Source organism: Gavialis gangeticus, unplaced genomic scaffold (genome assembly GCF_001723915.1).
Source record: "Gavialis gangeticus isolate Ggan-Ray unplaced genomic scaffold, GavGan_comp1, whole genome shotgun sequence".
In the NCBI taxonomy this organism is placed as follows: Eukaryota; Metazoa; Chordata; order Crocodylia; family Gavialidae; genus Gavialis; species Gavialis gangeticus.
The window spans coordinates 129544775-129554495 of record NW_017729024.1 but is presented as its reverse complement, the minus strand read 5'-3'; the positions used below and the strand labels follow the sequence as shown (position 1 = coordinate 129554495).

Sequence of the window (9721 nt, the reverse complement as noted above, 5' to 3'; positions counted from 1 at the left end):
TTTTTATGTTTTAGCTCATTGAAGAGTTCCCTGCTAAGCCAAGCTGGTCTTCTGCAATTCTTGCTAGTCTTACTGCACATTGGGATGTTTTGTTCTGGCACCCTCAGGAAGGTTTCTTTAAAATACAACCAGATCTCCTGGACTCCTTTCCCCCTCAGACTGGCCTCCCAGGGGGTCCTGCCTATCAGTTCCCTAAGTGAGTCAAAGTCTGCTTTTCTGAAGCCCAGGCTCTGTTCTCTGCTGCTCTCCTTCCTTCCTTTCCTCAGGATCCTGAGCTCAATCATCTCATGGTCACTGTTGCCCAAGTTGCCATCCACTACTACATTCCCTGTTTGTGGGCAGCAGGTCAAGAAGAGCATGGCCCCCAGTTAGTCTCTCCCACACTTACACCAGGAAGTTGTCCCCAATACTCTCCAAAAACATCTTGGATTGCCTGTGCAATGCTGTGCTACCCTCCCAGAAGATGTCAGAATGGTTGAAGTCCCCCATGAGAACCAGGGCTTGTGATCTAGAAGCTTGTGCTAACTGGTTGAAGAAAACCTGATTTACCTCATCCTCCTGGTCTGGTGGTCTATAGCAGACACCCACCACAATGTGACCCCTGTTGCTCTCTCCTCTGACCCTAACCCAGAAACTTTCAACAGGCCTATCTCCAGTTTCATACTGGAGCTCTGAGCCATCATACAGCTCTTTTATATAAAGAGCAACTCCTCCTCCTCTTGTCCCCTGTCTGTCCTTCCTGAACAGTTTATTATTCATCCATGACAGTGCTCCAGTCATGCAAGCTATCCCATCAAGTCTCTGTTGTTCCAATCACTTCATAGTTCCATGACTGTGCAAGGACTTCCAGTTCTTCCTGCTTGTTTCCCCAAGCTCCATGCATTCATGTACAGACACTTGAAGTAACTAGCTGATTGCCCTACTTGGTCCAGAAGAATGATATAGCCTCCCCTGTTGCCCTTCTGCTTTGCTTCCTCCAGGTCACCCACTTACCTCAGGGCTTTGGTCTCCATGCCCCAGCAAACCTAGTTTGAAGCCTTCCTCACTATGTTAGTGAGCCTGTTGTCAGGTGGATCCTGTCTCTTCCTATCAATCCTTCTCTTGGAACAACATCCTGTGGTCAAAGCTCTGCTGGTGACACCATCTGTGCAGCCACACACTGATCTGCAGTGTGTGCCTACCCCTTGACCAGAAGGATTGAAAACATGACCTAAGCCTCTGTCTCCTTCATCCTTGCACCAAGGGCACTGTAGTCACTTTTGATCTGCTCAGGTTCTCTCTTGGCAGTATCATTGGTGCCCACATTTATGAGCAGAGGGCTGGATGAGTCTCAGTAATCAGTCTAAAAGACTGAAGTAGATTTGCAGGAACTGATATCAGATTTTAATAAATAAAAACAAAATTTAGAAACAAATAAAAATTGGATTAAAAGAAGAAATAGGAAGTGACTGTAAAAGCACTGCTCAGCTAACTCAGATCACATTTAAAGTAATTATTAAAATTGGAAGGAAATAAATGAAGTGAATTAATAGGATGAGTAAAAGTTATGACAGTTCTACAGCCCACAGAATAATCATCAGCTTTGTCTATGCACGACTTAAAATAGGCACTATGTCTCCTGTGGAAAGCAGTGCATTCATGCATAAATTCTTTAAAATGTACTGCTCTTTTGAATCTTGGAAGTGTGAGTAATTCATTATTGTCCTCACTCTATTTTCTATGCACCTGGACAATAAGACCATGGGAAGCAAATAGTGTTACAACCACACCCATTCTTTATCGTCTTTTTCAGCTCTCATGAATGCTTTGAACTGTACCTTTGGTCAGTTGGTCTCCTTCATACACTGGGCATTGTCCTCTCATCATACTGTAACAACCCTTACCATGGCCTTCCCATTCTCTCTGAACATAACCTTTGATTTGCAGAGTTCATCAATTTTGCTAGTTAAGTGTGACTTGAGAATGACTATTCATGTCAGTCCACTAACTTTATCTCTAGTGTTTTGTTATGCCACCCTCTGCACAGTGGCATCTTTTGATTTGTCAACATTTATCTGAAGTATGGGGCACTTTTGCCACAAGGCTACACCACTTAGAAAGACAGTAATGGCAGCTTCTTGTAGAAGCAATTCTATATCATGGGGCATGCTTGAAGGGAGCTACATTCCAAAAAAAAAAAGAAATTCAGATGCTTTCCAGGTTATTTTATAGTTAAGGACAAACTTAAATCATGGTTTTGTGATTTTTGCAAAAACCATGAAAAACAGTGGTTTCTGCCATCACTGCAAAAGATGGTGTTTCCCTCAATTTTGTGCCAAATCACCTAGGAAAAAAACGTTTACCAGAATACACAGAAAGCACAGCAATCCCTGCAGCCATGGAACGTGGTTTAAGAGATTGCTACTGAGAGGCTGAGCTAGGAACAGACTCAGTGAAGGCACCAGTTAGGAAAGCAACAGGGTTTTAGCACCATCTTTTAAGAAGCCAGGTGTAATGCTGCAATAATGCTGCAGTCTGAAGATGAATGATTGGCCTCTTAGCCAATCAGTAGCAAGGGGTGGGGCCATGGGGGCCCCTCAGTCAATCAGTGGCGAGGGGGGACTTGCCACAAGAAGACTATAAAATTGGCTCCTCACACCATGTGGCCTACAAAATCCCGTCATGTAACTGCAATTTAGGTAAATCCTTATTTATAGTTTAAGACATGCTAATTTCCAGACATGTTTAAGCTGTATTTTATTTAAATTGAGTGCATAATTTGATTGGGTGAATAGAAGGTGATGGGTCTATTATACTCCATGGAAGCAATTTGAGCTCTCAGGTGGTTGTACAAACCAATTATACTCTATACGATTTTTTCAACCTGTTTGATTTTCTAGCGCACATTCAGATTAACAATATAGGTTTCATGACTACACATGGTATACAAACTTTTGCCATACTTGTATTTATTTTAAGCCCAATTCTTAGACACAATGGGGAGTTGCCTAACCGGGTTTCCCGACTGAGAGAGGGGCTTAGCCTTCATACTCAGCTTGATGACTATATGCTTGAACATTGCCTCTCAGCCTGAGAAGGTAATACTAAGACTTCTCATTCAGAGGCTTTCAAGCCCAAGGAGCTCCTTACAGCTCTTGGCTGAGTCCTTGTTGAGAAGGCAAGGGAAACTTTGGTCTTGGACAATCACTAGGGTTTTTATAACTGGTAGACCTCACCTGTTTCTTGGCCCCTTCTTTTCTCTCAGGCATCTAGAAGGAACTCAACTGCTGCTTCTACATAGCCTGAAAGAGGGGCAGCTTATGCTTGTCTGTAAATGTAAAAGTCCCACTTCCACATTCTTCAGCACAAAGAACTATCTGCATCAGTGAAAAGACTTTCGTAAAATGTGCATTCACTTACAGCTGGAACATTTTACAGACTGATTGAACATTTCCAAAAATAGACATCAATGCAAATTTCAGCAGGCCCAGATGTTGTGTATATAAAAATTATTGTTAGGACTGATTTCTGCACATCACACTACTTCAGAGAACTGAAGAATTCAAAAGATAAAACAGCAGGGGCTTTGCTTATTTATGAAGGGAACAAAACAAATCCAACACGCATCTTATTCAAATAAAAATACTCTTCAGCTGAGGACATACTGAAAGCAAAGTAAGCAAGAGAGAGAGTTTGCATGAATAAATATCCTGGCACATATCATATATGTCTTGGATGACTAAGGAATAATTTACATTTCTCAGCCCATTGGACTTCCTTGTCCCAAAGCTTAACAAAGGTACTCCTGATAGATTTAGCAGTAGTTGTTTGGTTCCTCTGCTCTGGCAGCTGCACACATATTTGGGTATGGATGAGGATAATTAAGAAAAAAGCCCCGCCATCTATCTGTAAAAGCACAGGAGAAAATGGAGTAAATTATCACTTAGGTCCAGCAGTTGAGGGAGGAAATGCAATATCCCATATAAACAGGAGAGGGAGCCCGTATAACTTGCAATCTCACTATCAGCCCTTTTGGATGGTTTTTAGGAAACTAAACAGAACATGATATCATATAATCCTTAGTCCACTCAAACTGCAACTTTAAGAAAAAAAGTTAAAACATTATCCTTAATCTGATATCAAATACTCATAAGTGTTGAGTGAGCTGCTCTGAGACTGATGATGGAGCTGGCAGTTAAAGTGCTATACCCTCAGGCTAGGGACAGACATTCAAAAAGCCTGAGCCTCAATTGATTCAATTTTCGCAGGTCAGTCTAATCTGGCTAAGCTAAACCAGTTTGTAACTGCCAGACATCCCTTCTGGACTGAAGAAATGCCGGCACATGCCTGCAGTGGCTCAGGCTAGAAGCTGCGGCATGCCAAGCCACGAGAACATGGTGGCAACAGTGAGATTGCCATGCTGCAGGACTTACCGGCGGTGCTAGAGCATTCTGAGCTGCAGCCAATAGGACGCCCAAAGAAAAAAAAGCTGCCGGCAGCATGGATGCACTTTATAAGCATGTGCCAATGCCGATTTGCCAGTGGAGGCAATGGGGCAAAGCTGAAAGCCCCATGAACCTGTTCAAAGGCGGAACCAGAAGAGAGTCCCCAGCAGCCGAGGGAAGGCTACAGCCAAGCCACAAACCCTGGGAGGGGTGACTGGTGGCAAGTGATGTGGAAGGTTGGCTTCAGAGAGTCGAGCCAAGGCAGCAACAGATCTGCAGGACAAGAAGAGAAGGACGATTGGTAAAGCACCATGAGTGAGGAACAGGGGAAGGCTGTTGCCCCTTCAGGAGTATATTCATTCATCTAGACTGAATCAAAGAGGGGCCAAGTATAGACGCGGACTTGGCCCAGGTGAACCAAGCCAAAAAAGGGACCAAACAAATATGAGGTAAAATCACATCCATGCAACATCAGAGTTACAACAGGTTGGTACTAGGTGGAGTACAGGGGAGGAAGAGCCATTTATTAGCTTGGGGGTAGGCCCAATGAACCCTCACTTCAAGATCACACAAGGATGAAGAATAAGAGTTTATGAGAATCATAGAAAAGGAAGTTGCCAATGTTGAGGGGCAAGTTGTAAAACCTGAACTACAAGTAAGTGACCCATGTTTTGAAATTTGGGATGGGTTATTATACTGGGTAAAGCAATCTGAAGTGGGTGAGCGTGTTCTGCAGTTATTGGTGCCACAAGCATTCTGGAGGAAGATGTGGAACATGGCTTATGTGATGCCCACAAGCGGACACTTTGGAAGAGAGAAAACACTAGGCAAAAATCGAATGGTTGTTCTTTTGGCTGGGTATATGGGAAGGAGTAACATGTCAATGCGGGTCCTGCATGGAGTGTCAGTTGGTGGAGGAAAGACGGCTGCAGAGGGCTCCTTTGCAGGTCATGCCTATCATTAACACACCATTTGATAGAATTGCCCTCGATGTCATGGGGCCACTCACCAAAAGTAGTGCAGGTCATCAGTATATACTAGTTTTAAATCAATTATGCAACATGGTATCCCACTCAGAACAGTCACTGCATCTCACATTGCGGAAGAGTTATTAAAGTGTATTTCCTGTTTTGGCGTACCTAGGGAAATCATTACAGACCAAGGTATGAATTTTATGTTAGAGGTGCTGAAGGCTGTATGTCACATGCTGGGCATTAAGCATTTAAGAACATCCGTTTATCACCCCCAGACAAATGGCCTGTTTGTGGGCCTAAATGGCACAATCAAATGTTTGTTGCATACAGGAGCCCAGGAAGTGGGACCTGCTCTTAGTGCCACTAATGTTTGCTTTAAGGGATATACCACAGGTGTCAACCCAGTTTACACCCTTCAAATTAATATTCGGCCATAAATCCCAAAGTTTACTGCAAGTAACCAGGGAAGAGTGGAAAAATATGGGGCATAAATGAGTCAGGGTCCAACAATTTAGACAGGAGATGATTGAACGCCTTAAGCAGGCCCAGCAGTTAGCCCAGACATATATGGAGAGAGCACAGCAATGGCAGAAAGCTAGTTACGACCAAAAGACATGGGAGAGTTTCAGACCAGGGATAAAGTGCTGGTTCTGCTTCCCTCCTCCGCAAATAAACTATTGACTAAGTGGCAAGGGCCTTTTGAGATAACAAGGAGGGCTGGGCCCACAGACTATGAAGTATACTGCCCAGGTCACATAAGGGAACACCAGATCTACCATGTAAACCTGTGGAAGGCTTGGAGGGAGCCAGAGGGGTGGTTACTGAGTCCTGAAGAAGTAAGAGAAGAACTAGGCCCTGAGATATGAGAAAATACACAAAGGGGTACAATAGAAATAGGAGACTGCCTCAAGGATGAGCAGCAGAAAGAGCTGGGTTGGGTCATCTTAAAATTTGGTGCTGTGTTTAGTGAGGTCTCAGGAAAGGTTAGGGGCGTAGTGCATGAAATAAATATGCCCAAAGGGGTAGTTGTGAGGGAAAGGTGGAAACTGGTCCCCCATCATCTACAAGCTCGGGTGTATGAAGAGATACAGAAAATGCTTAAACAAGGGGTGATAGTACCATTTCAGAGCCCCTGGAGAAGCTCAATGGTGGTCATCCTGAAATATGATGGGTCACTGAGGATATGAATGGATTTCCGGGGTCTTAATGCTGTTGCACGGTTTGATGCATTCCCCATGCCCCACGCAGAAGAGCTACAAGAACGAATAGATCAGGCAAAGTACATCTCTACCTTGGATCTTTCCAAGGACTACTGGCAGATCCCTATGGCAGGAAAAGACCAGCAGTAAATGACTTTCAGTATGCCATGGGGACTATTTGAATTTAAAGGATGCCATTTGGCCTTCATGGCACTGCAGCCTCTTTCCAAAGGCTGATAGATAGCATCATAGCTCCACATACAAGGTACACTGTAGTGTACATCAACAACACTGTAATTTATTATTAATCATGGCCTGAACATCAGCAACATGTGGAAGCAGTGTTATGAGAATTGCATCAATTTAATATGACAGCAAATCCTAAAAAGTGTGCATCAGGAATGCGGGAGACCGATTATCTTGGGTTCCATGTGGTACAGGGGATCATATGCCCACTGGTGAGTAAAGTAGAGACCATAGAGAAATATAAACCACCACAAACAAAAAAACAAATGCGCTCCTTTTTGGGTGTGACAAACTGGTATCAAAGATTTATAGGCAGAGTTGGCCATACCCATGATGGACTCCATAAGAGGCAAAGTGCAAGGTATAAGACACTGGATCCCCATGAGGGAGGAGGCCTTTAGAAATATCAAGAGAGCCTTATGTCGTGATGTGCTCCTGATGATTCCTGACTTTTCTAAGCCTTTTATCCTACCAACTGACACATTCAAAATGGCAGTGGGGGCAGTTCTATGTCAAGGAGAAGACAGAGCTGAAAGACCAGTGGTGTTCGCAAGTAGGAAATGAAACACAGCTGAACTCAGGTATTCAACAATTGAGAGGGAATGTCTGGCTATTAAGTGGATGCTCATATATTTCCATTATTATTTAAATGGGATGGGAGTTTACACTCATAGCGGACCATGCGCCTTTACAGTGGTTGCACAAGTCTAAGTGTGATAATGGTCACATAATGCATTGGGCACTAGCTCTTCAGCCCTTTAAATTTTCTGTTGGGTACAGACCAGGAACAACAAACAAGGTTGTTGATTTCTTGTCTCGATATAGTGAGTCATCAGCGAGGCCAATGGAGCAGAAAGTGCGGCTCTATCAGAAGATTGACAAAGCACGCCAAAAAAATATCACACTCAGGATGCCACAGGGCAACTTATGGGGGGAGATATGTGGCAGGGGCAGTGGGGTTGCCAAGCCATGGGAACCTGGTAGTAGCGGTGAGATCCCTGTGCCACAGGCCTTGCTGGCACCACCGCAGCATGCCAAGCCACGGGAGCGTGGTGATGGGATCACCACAGCACAGGCCCTGCTGGCAGTGCTGTGGCATGCCTATCCATGAGAACATGGCAGCAACAGTGAGATTGTCACGCCACAGGACTTAGTGGTGGCACTACAGTGTCCAGAGCTGCATCCAACGGGGGCGAGTACATCCAAAGCAAAAAAAAAGCTGCTGCCAGCCTGGACAGGTTTTATAAGCGCATGCCAATGCTGATTTGCGTGTGGAGGCAGTGGGGAAAAGCTAAAAGCCCCACAAACTGGTTCAAAGGCAGAACAGGAAGGAAGTCCACAGCTGCCGAGGGAAGGCTGCGGCCGAGCCACAAACCCTGGGAGGGGCAACTGGTGGCAGCCTCCAATTGAGGAGCTGCCCTTACAGGCTGACTCAGGGGAGTCAGGTGACTTACCAGGACAGGTGACATGGAAGTCTGGCTATGGAGAGTGGAACAAAGGCAGCTGTGGATCTGCAGGACAAGAAGAGAAGAACGACTGATAAAGAACCATGAGTGAGGAACAGGGGAAGGCTGACACCCCTTTTGCCCCTTCAGGGGTATATCTGTTCATCTGGACTGAATCAAAGAGGGACCAAATATAGACGTGGAATTGGCCCAGGCGAACCAAGCCAAAAAAGGGACTGAATAAATAAGAGGTAAAACCGTGGCTGTGCAACATCAGAATAACAACAGGTTGGCGCTAGGCAGGGTGTAAGGGAGGCAGAGCCCCAATGTTCTCGTGCTAACAATTAGACCTAACAAGATACCACTGAGCCAGGGGTAACATCAATCCCAAAGATTAAATTTCCAACAAAAACGTGGCAGGTGAGACGCATCAGTGGTCTTGGTAACTGGTCCCAGTCAAACTGTCGGGCCACAAGGCCGCAGTTAGCTCTGGGTGACTAGAAAAACCTAAGTGGGGAACTCAAGACAGGCATGGCAAGTTACAATCCCAAGCTGGTTCCAGCCATTTTCAAACTGGTTTATGTGCACTGAACTTCTGTTCTGTTACAGGTTTAAATTAGTTTCTGATCACTTAAACCAATTTATGCATAATGTCTGTCCCTAGCCTCAGGCATCAGGCAACCAGCCCCCACCACTCCTGAGGTGAATTATGCAACTCTCACTTTTAAAACAGGCCGTGGGTTATAGCACCAGGTAGACAAGCCATTCCTGCTCAGCAGGGGTGACCAGGTTCTGGAACCTCACATTCCTCCTCTGATGAGTCTGTGCTCATGGGTGAATCTAATGATCAGATACTGTTCAAGTACAGAGCATAACATGAAAGGAAAAGAAAAGTATTCTAAAACAAAGCATATGCACACATTAATGTTACCCAAGGCCTTACCATCCCATGATGGTGAGCCAGGAAGTTTTACCTTCTTGAGATACCCTAGCAGGTCCTGAGTGGAAACCTGAATGGCTCTCTAACATTCACCCCAAGAGCTATCACCTTGGGGAGGGAGGGTGTCACTTTTTTATCCAGCAAGAGGTCCTTTGTCTCACCAGTTTCCAGACTTCTGGCCCTGCTAATCACAAAGCTGTCTGACTCATTGGGAGGTCAGGCCAATTTCCTCAGGGTCAGTGGGCTTTCCATTGTCCTGTAACAAAGCTGAGCTCTTAATCAAGGGGCTTCTTTATTCTGAACCATTGTTCACCTCCCTGTTTCCCTTCCCTCCCCAAGAGCCATGTTAGGTTAAATCAACATAGACCTACTGGAAACATCCCAGAGACAAGGTAATAGCATTCATAAATTATTATTACAGAGCAGAACTGCCCCACCACAACTGTGTGTGTGTGTGTGTGTGTGTGTGTGTGTGTGTGTGTGTGTGTGTGTG

The 9721-nt window shown here is 44.9% G+C and overlaps 1 protein-coding gene across 3 annotated transcripts in view; it reads right to left on the bottom strand.

Moving 5' to 3' along the window:
• Positions 1–9721, bottom strand: part of S100Z (S100 calcium binding protein Z) — a 42302-nt gene that overhangs the window by 20617 nt on the left and 11964 nt on the right. For 2 of the 3 annotated variants that reach the window (XM_019517723.1, XM_019517722.1), the window contains exon 2: positions 8298–8354. The exons of the other annotated variant lie outside the window; for it this stretch is intronic. The gene's annotated coding sequence lies outside the window, so the exon portion shown is untranslated. The remainder of the gene's footprint in view (positions 1–8297; positions 8355–9721) is intronic. 3 annotated transcript variants of the gene reach the window in all.